Source organism: Cetorhinus maximus, chromosome 1, assembly GCF_964194155.1.
Source record: "Cetorhinus maximus chromosome 1, sCetMax3.hap1.1, whole genome shotgun sequence".
Taxonomy (NCBI): Eukaryota; Metazoa; Chordata; class Chondrichthyes; order Lamniformes; family Cetorhinidae; genus Cetorhinus; species Cetorhinus maximus.
The window spans coordinates 64867760-64884323 of NC_135879.1; the positions used below are offsets into that span (position 1 = coordinate 64867760).

General features: G+C 43.9%; 1 protein-coding gene across 1 annotated transcript in view; it reads left to right on the plus strand.

The window, feature by feature from the left end:
• The first annotated feature begins 8973 nt into the window (after window positions 1–8973).
• Window positions 8974–16564, plus strand: part of fhdc1 (FH2 domain containing 1) — a 99442-nt gene continuing 91851 nt past the window's right edge. Inside the window, exon 1 of the mRNA XM_078548221.1 lies at window positions 8974–9137. The gene's annotated coding sequence lies outside the window, so the exon portion shown is untranslated. The remainder of the gene's footprint in view (window positions 9138–16564) is intronic.

The window sequence follows — 16564 nt, forward strand, 5'->3', positions numbered from 1 at the left end:
TGCAGCACCTCTAGGTCGGCATCTGGCAAGCCCTCCCCTTTTGCAGCGCCAAGTTGTGCAGCACATAGCACTGGCCAGCATTTCAGGGTGAATACATGCCAACACTGAAACAAAACTCTTGAATCCACATTCACTGACGAGTCATTGAAAGGGGGCCTTGCCTGTTTGACTCTTGCCTGTTTCTCATTGATGCTGCAGAGAGGAGACCTTATGAAGATGCAGCCTGGATTTATTGCTGCTGCATAATCGCATTCAGGCAGGAGAGAAGAAGGAAAAGGGAGGAGCAAAATCCCCAAGACCAAGGGGCAGCAGGGCCCCTTCCAGATGCAGAGGATGATTCTCACAGAGACGTTGTGTATAGGCGTCTCACAAGACCAAGAGTGTACAGGACTTGCATATCTTATCTGCAGATGAGCAAGAGACAGTGTCGCCGATGCCTCCGCATGTCCAGGGATCTGGTGACTTACATTTGCCACATTCTCCAGGAATTGGCGCCATGGGGACTGGGAGGGCATCCATTGACAGTGGCTCTAAAGTAAACGCCACGCTGAACTTCTCTGCCAGTGGCTGTTTCCAGGGCTCCACTGGGGACCTCTCAAGTGTCCTTGCACACATACGTACAGGAGATGACAGATGCCATTTTTGTCAAGACCCACAATTACATCAATTTCAACAGAGATCAAGCAAGCCAGAACACCAGAGCACTGTGTTTTGCAGAGATTTCCAGATTCCCACAGCTGCAGGGTGCCATTGACTGCACTCATGGCTATAAAAACTCCCTGGCAACAGGCACTCCAACACATAAACAGGAAAGGCTTCCACTCGCTCAATGTACAGCTGGTCTGTGACCATAAGAAACTTATCATGCAGGTTTGCTCCAGATTCCCAGGAAGCGTTCATGACTCATACATCTTGAGTAGATCGCAGATCCTGGACATCTTGGGGGGACCGCACAGGATCTAGGGCTGGCTCCTCAGTGACAAAGGGTGCCCACAAAGGACATGGCTGATGATGTCTGTGCAGCGGCCACAGAATTCTGCAGAGAGAAGGTATAACAAAGCTCATGCCGCTACCCGAACATTGGTGAAGCAGACCATAGGGATGCTAAAGATGCAATTCCAATGCCTGGACAGATCTAGTGGAGCACTCCAGTACAGTCCCCAGAGGGTCTCATGGATCATCATGGCTTGCTGCCTCAAGCATGCTGCCCCTTGGTCTTGGGGTTTTGCTTCTCCCTTTGGAGAACCAGGTGCCTCCATCGTAATCTCCTACTTCTCTCCTGCCTGTATGCGATCATGGAGGCAGCAATAAATCCAGGCTCCATCTTCTTAACGGTCTCCTCTCTGCATAATCAATGAGAAACAGACAAGAGTCAGCATTAGTCTCCAAAGGCCCTCTTTCTGTCAATGACTCATCAGTGAATGTGGGTTCAAGGGCTTTGTTCCGGTGTCATCAGCAATTACTTGCCCCTGAAATTCTGGCCAGTGCTGGGTGCATTTCAAGGTGCTCCTCCCACCACCCCTCCTTTACATGACCGACTGCTATGAGATTGCTTTGGCCAGGTGCTTGAATGTGCTGCTTTCAGACCAGGCACTGGGATCCTCATTCACTGAACTCCAATCCATTCTTTGGAATAAACCTGAGGGACAATGTTTAGTCAGGAAATTAGATTATTTGAGGGGGAGCCTGATGTTTCTCTTCTGTGAACTATCCAGATTCTAACACACATCTGAAGCTTGTCCAGTCTCCCAATTGCTGTGGAGCGCGTTATTGCTCTGGGGAATTTCTACACTGCATACAAAGAGTTAAAAATAGGAGATCGACTAGTGGCACTTTGTGGGATTACTCTCGCATGAATGCATATCCTTGTTTCACTTCCCTGATTCCCTGCATTGACATTGAATGGCTCCTAACATCTCAGCTGTGCCTCTCCTCACTTGGGAATGTACAGTTCAGTTGTATGTCCCTTTAATTGCGTCCCCCACCCAGTGCATGTACCTGCCCTCCAATCGGCCCCCAGAACCCCCACCAGAAGAGTACCCACTCATTTTAATTTTTTACTGCGCCATTGGAAGACGATGCTGCTGAGGTCTCACTGCCCGGCCAGCTTGGACCCTCCCTGTGTGAGTATGGAAACCCCTCCCATCATCCTGGAGCAGCTTAATGTTCAGGTTATTCTCCCTCCAAGACCTCTCAATCCTCCCCTGTATTCCTTGATCTCATCCTGATTGTAATGGATATCCACTTGTTAGCCCCTGAACATTTTGAGATGGATGTGCCTATGCCCCTCACTCCTCCCCATCTTGAGGCCCCCTGCACAGTTAAACATATACCCCCCCAACACCTTTGAATACACCCAAAATGCCTTTTCCCCATGTGAAGGCTGCAGATGCCTCCCCTGAATGAATGTGCAATCTGCGACCCAGTATGATGGCAGAAACCTGATGGACCGAGGAGTGTGCTGTTATGAATATGCCCTGCGCACAACATGCTGGGCATAACTGAGACTAGACTGACAAGCTCCCCCCCCGCCCCCCCACTACCTGGACTGGGACACGGACAGTCTTTGAAAGCTCGATGATCTAAACTGAAGCACTTCTTCACTCAGCGCTCCTCCCATTCTGGCCCCATGTGGCTTATGTCATTCTGTAACAAACTCTCTCCTCATCCTGGCGCGGAGGACACTAAAACCCTGCAACCTCCCCCCAGTCATGTGCCTGAGTTCAACCTTCACCACTCTTACCCCCTAGTGGAGCCCTTGCCCTGCAGCCCATGCCTATTCCTCAGGTCGGTTCCCCCCTTTCCCAGTGTAGCTCTAACCCAGCAGCCCATTAAAAGCCATCCCCGCTGGTCTGGTCCCTAAAAGCGATGTGTTGCGTGTGAAGCCTGGCGCTGATTACGCGAGTGCAGGGTGATGCAAGGTAGGCAGATGAATCTCGAAGTCACAAGGGAAGTGCGGGTAGCCAGGTGCATGTCGCTTATGTACCATTGTCAAACCTGTCGTTCTAATTGCACACCGACATGTCCTGATGATCCAGCGTGGGGGAATGATTCTAGCAAGCAGTTCTTATAATGAGATGCAAACTTATTGAAATGACGCTCCCGACGTGCCATGGCGGGAAACGCGACCTGTCATTGATGGCTGCAGCGCACAATCGCAAACTGGTTTCACTATGAGGTGAAACTGATTTCTGGCCTTCTTGCGACATTTTCTGCTGCCGTCTGCCTAGATGCCTGCTGTGGGTGGAAGCGGAAAATCCCAGCCATAGACTTTTCAAATTGAAAGCTCATTATCCATTTAAAAGTGTTATTTGATGGCTCAGTGGGTTAATGTACTACCTTTAGTGATACTGAGCTACACAGACCAGAAACATTCCAATTTTGATCTCTGGTTTGAGATGAGTTAGTTGATCTCAATTGGAGAAGATGTGGCAATCAGATAGTTGATTTTAGCAATTCTAGGTTAGGGAAAGAACTAATAGCCATGATTGCTGTTTCTGCTACCTATCTGTGATCCCACTAGAATGTTTCTGTATAGTTGTCAATTGAGGACAGGTCCTTGACAACTGTAGCCATAGCTTCCTACCACCATTCTAGCCAAAATCAGCTATCTTAGTCCAGATAACTGAGCAATCCTGGGACCTTCCTGGGCTATATGGCAGATTGCACAATGCAACTTATTCACATACTGAGCCATTGGCGGAGGAGGCTGTGAAACACCGAGGATATCATTTTCAGTAATCTGCATATGAGCATATTCTATACTCCTCAAATCATTTGGAGTGACAGTCTGTCACTGTGCTAAGCACTGCCTGGGAAACAAAGCAATGTGTTAGGTTACAAGGTTACACCTGCCATCTGCTCAGCATACCCATGTACGTTGAATCATAGCATAGTACAGAAGGTAGCCATTTGGTCCATTGGGTCTGTGCCCAATCTTTCGGAGAATGATCCAATTAGTCCCACTCCCTTGCTCTTTCCTCAAATCCCTGCATTTTTTTCTCCTTCAAGTAATTAACCGATTCACTTTTGAAGGCTACTGTTGAGTCTGTGTGCATTACTCTATCGGATAGTGCATTCTAAACTCAATTAATTCAGCTGAACCTTGTGTCATTTTTGTCATGATGGCATTACACTGGGGTGACACAATCATTTATTACACTCCCTCTACATCATTGTTATTAAACAAATTAAAATACTGCAAAAAAATTTTGCCAAACACTCTAACTATCTGAACTCCTGGGAAACTGAGTGAGCCTCCTTCAACATTGATTTTAACATATGAAAACACATTTAAGATTCAACTAGTCGGCATGGTGATGCCAATCTTGTATTGGCTGGAAACTGGCCACTGTTCAGGGTTTTAAGGATCACAGTCTCACCATTTCGGAATCAGAGCTTCCTCCTGAAGGACTTGTTTCACAAATCTTTAATAAGTGGGCTGTCCAATTGGATAAACACACGTGTATTATATTAATCAGCAGCAACTTATATTTATATGGCACCTTTAATGTAATAAAACGTCCTAAGGTACCTCACAAAAGCATTACAAAGCAAAACATGACCCCCAGCCACATTAGGCAATATTAGCTTATCAAAAGCTTGGTTAAAGACATAGGTTTTAAGGAGTGTCTCAAAGGAGAAAAGCAAGGTGGAGAGGCTGAGAGGTTTATGGAGGGTATTTCAGAGATTAGAGGCTACCAACCGAAGGTAAGGCCACCAAAGGTGGAATGATAGAAATCAGGAATGCTCAAGAGACCAGAATTAGATGAGAACAGGGATCTTGGTGGGTTGTAGAGCAGAAGAAGATTACAGAGATAAGGAAGGGCAAGGCCATGGAGGGATTTGAAAACAAGGATGAGAATTTTAAAATTAAGACATTGCTTGACTGGGAGCTAATGTAGGTCAATGAGCACAGAAATGAAATGTGGACGGGACCTGGTACAAGTTATTTCATGGGCAGCAAAGTTTTGAACAATCCTAACTTGATGGAGGGTAGTATATGGAAGACCAGCCGGTGGTGGACTGGAATAGTCAAATCTAGAGGTAACCAGAGGGTTTCAACAGCAGACTGGCTGAGACAAGGACAGGGTCAGGTGGATGTTATGGAGGCGGTAATAGCCAGTCTTAGTAATGATGCCAGTATATGGTCAGAAGCTTATTTCGGGGTCAAATATGATACCACATCTGTGAACAGTTTGGTTCAGTCTTGGACAATTGCGAGGGAGGGGATGGAGTCAGTAGCTGGGAGTGAATTTTGAAGAGGGGGCTGAAAACAATGGCTTCCATTCAATATTTAATTGGAGGAAATTTCTGCTCACCCAGTACTGGATGTCAGATAAGCAGTCTGATAATTTAGCAACATTGAAGGAGTCAAGAAGATGGTGGTGAGGTAGAGCTGCACGTCACCAAGGTACATGTTAAAGCTAATGCTGTGCTTTTGATTGATATTGCCGAGGGCCAGCATGTAAATGAGAAATAGGAGGGGGCCAAGGATAGATCCTTTGGGGAAACCAGAGGTAATTGTGCAGGAGCAGGGGGAGAAGCTATTGCAAGTGATCCTCTGGCTACAGTTGGGGAGATAAGAATGGAACCAGGTGAGAGCATTCCCAACCAGCTGGATGACCGTGGAGAGGCATTTAGAAGAGGATAGTGTGGTCAGCCATGTCAAAGGCTGCAGACAGGTTGAGAAGGATGTTACGGATGGGAGGGGGTTTAATTTAAACAGCCCTGATTCTTCCTCTCACCACCCGTCCGTAAATTATTTTGATTTCCCCCTTTCTAAGTGGTGGCATATTTCCCAACCCCTCTGTTTTGGAGTGATCCAATTTCTATTAATAACTCCACAGCAAACTCAAGATGGTGTAAACTCAGAGAGTTAATTTATTCACACACACTCAAAAAGCAGGAGGGGCTGTCGCTACTTAGCCCCCAATGCATTCATAGAATAAGCAAAGGACAGAGAAAGAACGATTTATTGGGCAAAGACCACAGAGTAAAGAATTACTGTTTCACGTGAGTTCAGAGTACAGAATCAAAGAGTCCAATGGTGAATTCCTTCACAGAAGTCAGCAGGCTGAACTGGTGCTGGATGAGTCACTTTTCCAGCAGAGTTGACCTCCACGATGAGATAGGCACACAGAGTTTAATTAGTGTTATAGGCGGTGGTATAGAAGTTCAGAGGTTCCAGTAGAAACACTGTAGATGGGGGCCAGGCATTCAAACCTGGACAAAGCCATTGTTCTGAGCTTCTGCTTGGTAGATGGAAAGATGGCAGACTGATTTGCAGTACAGCAAGACAGTATAACTGGTTCTCCAACCTGGGTGTGAGGTGGGATGGGGAATGGGGGGGGGGGGGGGGGGTCATGTCAGATGACTCCAGCCTCTTCACTTTGGCTTTGACAAAGGGTGTGTATTCCTTTCTCTGAGTTCCTGAGATTGTTAATGTTCCAACCATTAAGAATTTGAAAGAAAAGTTGCAGGGTCCTTTGTCCTAGCAGGCTAGTGGACTCTGGTGGCCAGGCCTGGCTTATGAAATGTAGATGGCCTTTGTATAATTCCCTCTGAATTTAATCTCTGCACCCCACAGGGGTCGCTAGCATCTCTTCAGAGATAACATGATGCAAATTTCTTTGATACTGCCAGATTAGCTCCTTTTATTTGAAAGTCAGAACCAGGCATGACTTCAGTCATTATAAAAGATCATTGTCCAGTTTTTAAAATTGTAGGAATTAGCCATGATATAATATATATATATAATTTCATAAAAATATAGTGTGAGGTCTAAGACCCATTACAAAGACAAGCAGGGGTCATTTAACTTTGTCACTCACATGTGACTTTGATAAACGCTGTGTTGATACTGTGGTGGGGTAGAAACGTGATTGGAAAGATTTAAATAGTTGGTGTTCTGGGAAAGATGGACCAGAATTTGGAAGGTGACAACATGTTCAAGGACTTTGGAGAGAAATGGGAGATTGGAGATGGGGCAATAATTTGCAAGGACAGTTGGATTAAGAGTTGCTTTTTGAGAAGGGGGCGATGACAGCAGATTGAAAGAGGGACAAAACCTGAAGAGAGAGAATTATTAACAATATCGGCCAACATGGGGACTAGGAGGGGAAGTTAGTTGGTCAGCAGTTTAGAGTCAAGGGGAAAAGAGGTGGACAAGATGAGCTTAAAGGGGCACAAGAGGAGAGAAACTAGAGAAAGATGGGAATGCAGGGCTAGGGCAGGGAGGATTTTTAGAAGAAGTTTGGCCTGGTGGGCTAGTAGAAGGGAAGGATGCAGTAAAGGCAGCTGATTGGATGGCCTCAAACTTAGTGACAAAGAGTCCATGAGCTCCACACATATTGTTGGAGGTGAAGGTGAAGGAGACGGGGGCGGAGGTGGGGGGGGGGGGGGGGGGGGGGGGGGTTTAAAAATATGGTTTGCAATACAGAAAAGAAGCCAAGGGTTAACTTTCCATTTCAGAATGATGCTGGAATTGTGAGCAATTTTAGCAAATGAGAACAAGACCCAATAGTGTTTTATGTGGTCCAGCCAGAGCTGGCAAATGATGGCTAAACCAATTGTCCACCACGTTCTTACAAGTCTGCATCCTTTGGACTTAAAGGAGCAGAGATAAGGGCTATACCAGATGGAATGGCCAGAGTAAAGGTTTTACTGGGGACTAGGGCATCAAAGGTGAAGGTGTGGTTGTGGTTGAGCAAATCAGTAGCTGTAGAAATGATTATGTAAATATTATCCCATTTATTTCTCCTGTGTTGCCAAAGGATTCTTACAAGGTGCCAAAAAATGTATGCTGAGAGGGTTGTTACATTTCTTCATAGTTTATCTGATTTGATTGTAGCAAAAGAGGCAACATGCAAACCTGAAATGATGCAGTTCTGAGTCAGTGATAATTCACACTGAAATGGGTGTTCGTTCACCTCGACATTGCAGGGTTTGGATTAACGATGTTCAGACTGTTAGTTAGATCACTTTCTGTTTTACGTTCCCATTTAAAATGTGCCCACTGTGCGATGTTACAAATTGGGTCCACCTTAAATCTATGTTCATTCTTTAGGGAAGAAAAGCTTTGTTCGCTTTATGTGCACAGAGCAACCCACCGTGAGAAAGATCGAGCCAAAGCATTTTCAGGCGATCCTGTAAGTGAAGGTAGAGATATACTGGTGCTGACGGTGCCTATTTATATAAGCTTTCCCTTCATGATAAAGGTGAGGTTGATGTTCGGCACTGTGGCAGTGCTGGGTTATATTGAATTGTAGGAACATCCGTGTTTTCCACAGAATCCACCGGGCACAGGCCTCGGTACGAGTGGGGTTTAAATTTAAGGAACTCTTCTCTCTCTGAAAGAGGTGGGTTTTAGGCTAGATTAATGTTTGATATCGCGACATTTATAAACAAATCAGCTCGAAAATATTTAAAGCGGCGATCTTTTTTGTTTGCCAGCAATCTAGTTGGGCATTGTACCCGACCTGTAACAAGATCACTCGAATTGGTTATATAATTTATAAAACAAATGGTCAGGGCGAAATAATTCCTAGATTAATTCCAATAGGGAAGGCAACTCCCGAGTGGGCGAGGTTCTCAGACCTGCCGAATTAAACCTGTTCCGCTTTTATTGCTGTGTGGATGGAGACAGCGGAATATCTGTTGAACGGGAGAGAGATTCAATCAAATCAAGTTTCATTTTCTTCATTAATACTTTAAAAAATGACCCAGACATTTTCTGGCAACGTGTGTTAGCAGATTAAATAATTCACATACCGTCCCCGTTTCCGTGCACCAAATCTAGTGATGCAACACAATGTGTGGGGTGGTGAACAGTTCGCGCGCGATGGATGTGTTGAGAGGAGCCAGTTTGGTTCCGTTCTATAAATAAACAAAGAGTCTGGGTGAAAATAGGAACGGGCGGGCGCAGCCTGCGATCACCTGGAGGAGCCCCGCCTGGCGCCGCGCATGCGCCCCGGGCCGGGCTGGGGGAGGGTGAGAGGCTGGTTCCTGGGAGCCGGAGATCAGGGAGATGTGACTTTCCCGGGCTAGGAGAGCATCAGCCCCGACCATTCCCGGGATAGGAGAGCCAGGACCAGGGCTAAGCTTCTCTCCAACCCGGGACATGGCACAGGGAAAAGGTGAGCGAGCTGCTTTGTGGCATCATTGAACTATTGCTCATTGACTTTTGTGTGGTACCACCGGTTGTTTCAAAGGAAGTGAGAGGAGTTTCATCGCCTTGTACTTTCACCACATCGCTGCAATACTTCATTGTCGGCGTTTAGCCCTGTCCAATATGTTGTCAGGCGAACTTGCAGCTCCTTTCTCCCCCCCGGCAGTTATAATCTTCAGGGGGGGCGCTGGTTCTCTTTTCATTGTGAACCTGTTCGTGCTGAGGGGGTGGGATGGTGGTAGAGTTGTGTGTGTGTGTGTGTGTTTTTTTCCCCTGCGGCGGGTGTGAGAAGGTGCCTGCAGTTGGTTTGTCTGTTTTGGGAGATTGCGGTGTTGTGTCTCCCCGGCTTTCCCAGCCAGAGCCCCTCCACCCGCTTTCCAAAGCGTTCAGTCCCAGTCAAGGCAAACATGAGGGTTGCAGGTTCTGCAAACAGTGGCTAAGGAAGTGGCAGAACCGGATTTGGTGCAAGTATTTTTTTTAAAAAAAGCTATTAATTACAAAGGACCACCTAAGTATCATTAATGTGAAAAGGAAGTGTGTGGTAGGGAAGGGCCGCGCCATGCTGGTCTTTTCCATTGATTGCAGGACGTTACATTCAGATCCTGTGCTTATTGATCAACATGTGACTGACGGCAATGCTGCCACTCGCTTTTAAGAACCAAATTGGTCGCAGTGCCCTGATCTTTTATTGAGGCTAGCCATCAGGAATGGAGCGGGCTTGCAGGTAGGGCATGAGGGAGTATGCGGAGGAGGGGATGCCGGCACAATGCATATTTGTGCCACTATTTAACAACAGGACAAAAGGCTGCTGTTTGGGACTGAGATCACCCCGGGACTCAACGCTGTCAAACAGGCGGAGCAGATGCAGAGAACCAGTGGCGTCTTTACATTGGAGGGAAGGGCTGGGGAAAGAATCTTATCATAGAAACGGCTGCCTGGGACCCCAGCGTCGCTTGCTGTTCCTTTGAAGATCAGATTTCGCATTCAAGATGTATTGATTTCTCAAAGAAATAACAGGGCAACAACCCCGTTTCCTCCCCCCACCCACCTGCAAACACAAAACCCCACAAAGTACAAGTTGCGATGAGTTAGTGAGTGCTGCCACCCTACAGCCTTTGTGCGTGCTGCATGCGGTTTGACCCTTTACCTTTTTTTAGTACAAACTAGGGAATTGACTGCATCAAATATATGATTAATGCTTATAGAATGTAAACAGGCTTTGTTTACCCCTCAGCTTTCGTTTTAATGCGTTGATGCCTTTACAGACTGTAAGAGTGTCAAGAGATGCATGTTTATGGTACACGCGGTGCTGGAGGATAGTTTGGGGTTTTAATTTATTTTAAGAGACATAAGGTTTCGTACCGCGGCCTCCAAAATACCTAAATTTAGCAGAACTAAAACTTGCCCTAGATAGATCAGCGTCCCATTGGCACAATCCTCTCTTTAAAATGGAATTCAAAGCTGTGGGGCACAGGTTCTGTTAAGTTGACTTTTATTTATTTTTGAATATTTCACTAACTTGTATTGGTGTGTTTGCTAGGTTTTTCACTCATTTTAATGGGTTATCCATTTAAAAACACCTGGTGAATTGTGTCTTTTTTTGTTTTGAATAGATTTCCATCCTCCTCTCTTGGAGGTTTTAACAAATAATTCAAAGATGGAGATAAAATGATACTTTAATCGGAAAAAGATTTTTCTAACGAATTTTACAACTTTCCATGAATAAGGAGAGTACAACAAAGACACCTAATTTAAGGGAGGTGGACCTTGAGAGAACAAGGAATCTACATCTGATCGACCAAGCTCTGGGTTATCATCCTAATATCCCTTTGGTTGGCCTTCATTTGTCTTTGATTATACCTTGCTGAAGCACTTTGGATCGTGCTGTATAAATGTTACCTTTTTCATGGAGTTAGGCTAGAAGAGGTTGTTAGAGGGGCAAAGCATGGTGGAAAACCATTGAACACAATTCTAAATACAAAATGTCTATTATAAAGGCAGTTTAAACTCTTGTTTAAGAAATAATAGGAAAAAGTAAAAATCTGAACAGGGAACAAAGGAGCTAAAGAAAGAACTTGTATTTCGTTAGCACCTTTTAATGGCCTCGATAGCACAGAGTACTATACAGCTGATGAGGTACTTTTGAAGTGCAGTTACTGTTGCAATGTGGGGAAACTTGTCTGGACTTTCTGACTGTGTGGGGAAGGCAAGTGCTGGCAGTCTGTCCATGGTGGCACTGTTGCCTGTTGGCCTCATGAAAATTAGATGCTCCCTGATAACCCTGGGTCAGTGCTGGAGATAACCATTGTGACCGCAGATTTCTGGGGCCATTGTCTTTGGAAAAGGGCAATTGGTTTATCCTTTCAATGACCTGCTAGTGAGCCTAGTACTGTTGTGGATAAAATATTAAAGACTATCCTGAAGTATATATGAAACCCCTAATGAAATATGGTCATGCCTTTATAGGGGTAAAGGCAATGCTTTACAAACTTTACATTTCTTTGATGAGCAATTGGATGTATGAATAAAGAGAACTCCAAGGACATTGTTTATCTCAGCAAAGCTGCGAATATGGAAGCATGGAGGGTTTTGTTCATTACATGGAAAAGCATAGAATAGGTGGAGTGGCAGAAAGCTTGTAAGGGACTTGTTCCGGGTGGTGTGGGGTGGGGGGGCGGGGTGGGGGGAGGGGGGCGGGGTGGTGGTTGTATGGCTAATCAACAGCACTGGTACCTTTGCTAAATGCATTTCCCTATTAATGGTTGGAAATGGGGATAGAGCGAAAACTGTCAAAACTTTCCAGTGGGGGAGTAGAGTTATGGATAACCGAGAGCAACTGATCAAGTGCAGAGGGACCTAGAATCATACCATACAGAAGAAAGACATTCAGCCCATCTTGCCTCTGCAGTTCTTTGAAAGAGCTATCCAATTAGTTTAATTGCCCTGCACTTACCCCATAGCCCTGCAAATGTTGACTTTTCATTTCTATATCCAGTTCTTTCTGAATCTGCTTCTACCTCTTGATAGAGCATTCCAGATTATCAAAGACTGTGCAAAAACATTCTTCTCATCTTCCCACTGATCATTTTATTATCTTAAATCTGTGTCCTCTTGTTACTGGTCCTCCTCGCAGTGGAAGCATTTCCTTTATTTATTCCATCAAATTTTGAACTTCTCTAATATCTCTCCCCTTAACCTTCTCTACTTTAAGGAGAACAATTCGAGCTAGATTGGCAAGTTAGGTTTGAGAAATGGTAAATGGAATTCAGTGTTGACAATTGGAAAGTGATGAGACCAGAAACAAAGTAACATTGGAGTTGTTAATGTGCAGGATATAGCAGAGAAGATTGGAGGGTATTGTTGGATAGATTGTTAAAACCATTTGCACTGTGTGTGGCAGTCATAAATAAGACAAATAGTTCTTGGGTTGTATACCGCATGAATAGAACACAAATCATGGGACCAGTGATTTTTTTTTTACCCATCTGGGTATTGTGTGCAGCTCTGTTCACAATATTACAGGAAGGACATCTCAAGACATCAAAAGGTGCAAGAAAGGCCACCCACATAGCATTTGACAGCTCAGTTGCCAGGAAAAGTTATGGCAGCTATTTGCTTACACTAGAGAAGACCAAGAGGAGATCGTATCGAGATATGCAAGATCCTTAAGGGTTTCGACAAATTGATCCCTGAGGAACTGTTTACTCTGACCTGGAGAATGACAATAAGGGAGCATGGGATGAAGCTGAGCTATGGGAAGTTGATTGGACAGATTAGACTGTCTCACACAGAGGAAAGTGGATGTTTGGAATGGACAGCCAGTGAGCCAACTGAGGCTGAAAACATGAGTAATTTCAAAGGAGTTAAAGAAATGATTTTTAAAAAATCAACAAAGTGGTATTGGTAATAAATTGTGTACTCTGAGACTGCCCAGATGGACTGAAATGTTATTTCTGATTTTATGTCTTTTTTTAAAGAACGGTTGTTTTCTTTAGGAGCTTTTAATGTTCTGTCCTAAAAATTAAAAATATATAGTTGGGCAGCCTTCATACCTGATAAATGCAGATGGAATGGGTTTATAAGGATGAGTAATGAATGGTTTATTCCATGGAGTGGTAATTTTAGTAATATTTCCTGTGTTTCTGGGATTTCTATTAAAATCGAGTGTTTGTACAGTTATTCAAGTGTTAAATGTTCAATTTTAGATGGCTACAAGTTTTAAATATGGTATTAAGTATTTGCATCAGAGTGTCGCTACACAGAAATAGGGGGAGTTGTGGGGTGGGCTACAGAGGCATAGAATTATTAGCCAGTGTCCTGCCAAGATTTGTAAGAAGCCACACTAGTTAGGTAAGAGTTGCCGTCACCTTGAAAGAGATTGGTTGGGCACCCTGGTTAGCTACACCATACAATGAAACATTTTTGTCCATAATATATCCTGGTTCTGGCTTTTTTTCTATCATAACACATAGTGACTTTAAAGCTAGGTTCACTCAAAGAAAATGTCTATGCCACTGTGGATGGAATATCAAAGACCTGCTGAAGAATAACTGTAGAAATCATCGTCTCTTGAGAGAGAAAGTGTGGTAAAGCAAGTAATACCATTAAAATTTCCATTGCTCATATGATAGACCATTAATTGTTCAACCTATAAGCCCACCACACCCAAATTTACAATTGTCACAGAACATAGTCACTGGTTTCTCTGGTAGTTGAGGGAGAGACCAAGCCATTCAATTCAGTTACGAGCATCATGTGGAGTTTTTTTGCATCTACATTTGATTGGCAGATTCTTTTGACTTTAAGAAGCGCACATTTAAGTTCAGTGGCAGATAAAGTTAAATGCAGATATACACAAGGTACTAGAACCTGTTAAAACTGTTCTTTAGGACTGTGTTGAGTGGAAGCCATTTACATGGCATGATTGATGCTTTGAATGGCCTCCTAGGTACAGTAGTGGAGGAAAAACCTTGGATTCATTCAAAAGATAGTTAGATAAGTCTTTGGGAACAATGTGTGTTCTTGTTTATTATGAATCAATGAGCAAAAGTTTGGTGAAATGGCCTTGTTTGTCCAAATTAAACTTGTCAATCTCCAAGACATACAATGTTCCTCAGATGCTGTTCTCATTGCATCCTGAGATCCAGGCTCGGTGCCACATGTACATATACGATCTCCCTCTTCAGCAGCACTGACTCACCCTATCTCAAAGCTGTCCTGGTCCCCAGTTTCATTTCATTCTTTGAATCACCCAACGCCTGAACAAAAAACTTTTTCTGTTCCTTTCCAGTGTTAAGGAACGCAAGTTCCAACAACTTATGGGTACCCTCAGGATCCCTCTGATCCCATCCCTTTCTTTAATCCCAGCTCTTACTGTGTATTTACTATATTATTTGACCTTGTCCCCTTCCCACAGCACCTTCCCATGCAATCGTAGGAGGTATAACACTTCCCCTTTTATCTCCTTTCTTCTCACTGGCCAAGGCCCCAAACACTCCTTCCAGGTGAAGCAGTGTTTTACTTGCACTTCTTTCGATTTAAGTATACTGTATTCGCTGACTCTGCGGACTGTGATTGCTTTGCGGAACATCTCTACTCAGTCCACAAGCATGACTCCGACTCTCTGATTGCTTGCCGTTTTAATTCACCATTTGGCTCTCATGCTCACATTTTTGTCCTTGGCCTGCTGCAGTGTCCCGTGAAGCCCAATGCAAGCTTGAGGAAGAGCACCTCAACTTCTGATTAGGCAGCCTTAACAACCTTCTGTACTGAACATTGAATTCAACAACATCAGACTGTGAACTCTGTCCTCCATTTTGATTTTTTTTGTTGCCAAGTGCCAGTCTGTATCTTGTTTTCATGCTTTTGCTTTCAAACAGCATTTTTGCTTTTGCTTTCTTCTGCCATTAACACTTAATCTGGACTAATGCTTTGACAGAATTGACTTTGTTCCTTACACAAAAACAAAAATGCTGGAAAAACTCAGCAGGTCTGACAGCATCTGTGGAGAGAAAGACAGAGATAATGTTTCAAGTCCGTGTGACTCTTCTACAGAGCTAAAGGGAAGTAGAAATGTGGTGAAATATATACTATTTAAGGGAGGTGGAACAGGTGAAGCTGGATAAAAGGCCAGCGATAGGTGGAGGCAAAGGAGAGATTGCAAAAGATGTCATAAACAAAAGGTCAAAAGTTGTTAATAGTGGTGGTACTGGCTAACGGAGATGCTAATGGTGACATTAAGAGTGGAAAGCAGAATGTGATAATGGCATGACCAGGGTAAGCACCCTGGAAAGTGACAGATGGCCCGAGTGGAGGTGGGGTGGGGGGGAGGGGACGGTGGTGGGAAAAAAGATCGAAAAGGCTAAAAGCTGGGGATAAAACAATGAATAAAAATGGAAATTTAAATAAATTAGACTAACAGGTCAACACAAGCATGATGATAATTTGCTCTATGAAGAGACAGGATGGTCATGTGAGAACAGAAAAGTTCTCAACACCAGGAGCCAGATGTTTTAAAGGATGAAATGAGAGAACAACTGAAGCAAACTGACTGTGGATCGTTGTTCGACACCACTTTAGTAGAAGAAAAATGGGACATTTTAAAAGTTTGTTTGAAATACAGGATGGAGAACATCCCTAAAACCAATAAGCTGAAACAAAACAAGCTTGACCTTAAGTGGACAAGCAAGCAAATTAAATGAGGATAAAGGGGGACAATGTCATCTACAAGTCCTGCTGGAGAAATTAGAAGGAGCTAACTGGGTGAAGTCACAGAAACGTATTTTGCGATCGTTGGCAAAGCAACATTCTCTAATGTGGGTGAAAAGGACAGATCATGTTTTGCAGATAATAGAAGCCATGGCCGCTGAATTTGCTAGTAACTGTCTGAATATTTTCATTGTAAGCCATTAGAACAAAAGATTAAGACAGATAAGTTTGAGCAGAATCTTTCTTTAAAAAATCATAAACTTATATTTTTAAAGTCAGATTATATCACTTAAAAAATCATAACATTTATCTGATTTTTTAAACATGTATAAACGTATCAGAATCATGTTTAAAAAGTCTTTAATTAAATCATTAAAAAAGTCAGATCCCTCCCCCCAGCCATTTTGAAAGTTGCAATGCCTTCCATTATTGGTGATCTCAGTGACCTGGATTTTTAAATTATTTGCAAAGTGACTCTGTTGGCTCTTTCTTCCTGGAAACACCAACATTAAAATGTTGTGGTGAAAGAAAATTGTTCTTAGTGGGTAGCCAGCCCAAATTTTCACCAGTTCTTCTGCCACTTCTTCCCTTTTTAAACCTGCGATCAGCGAGCTCAACACTGAAGCTTCTGGTGCAGGGCAGAATGACCCATTGCAAGTTCTGGATCTATACACTACAATGTGCACA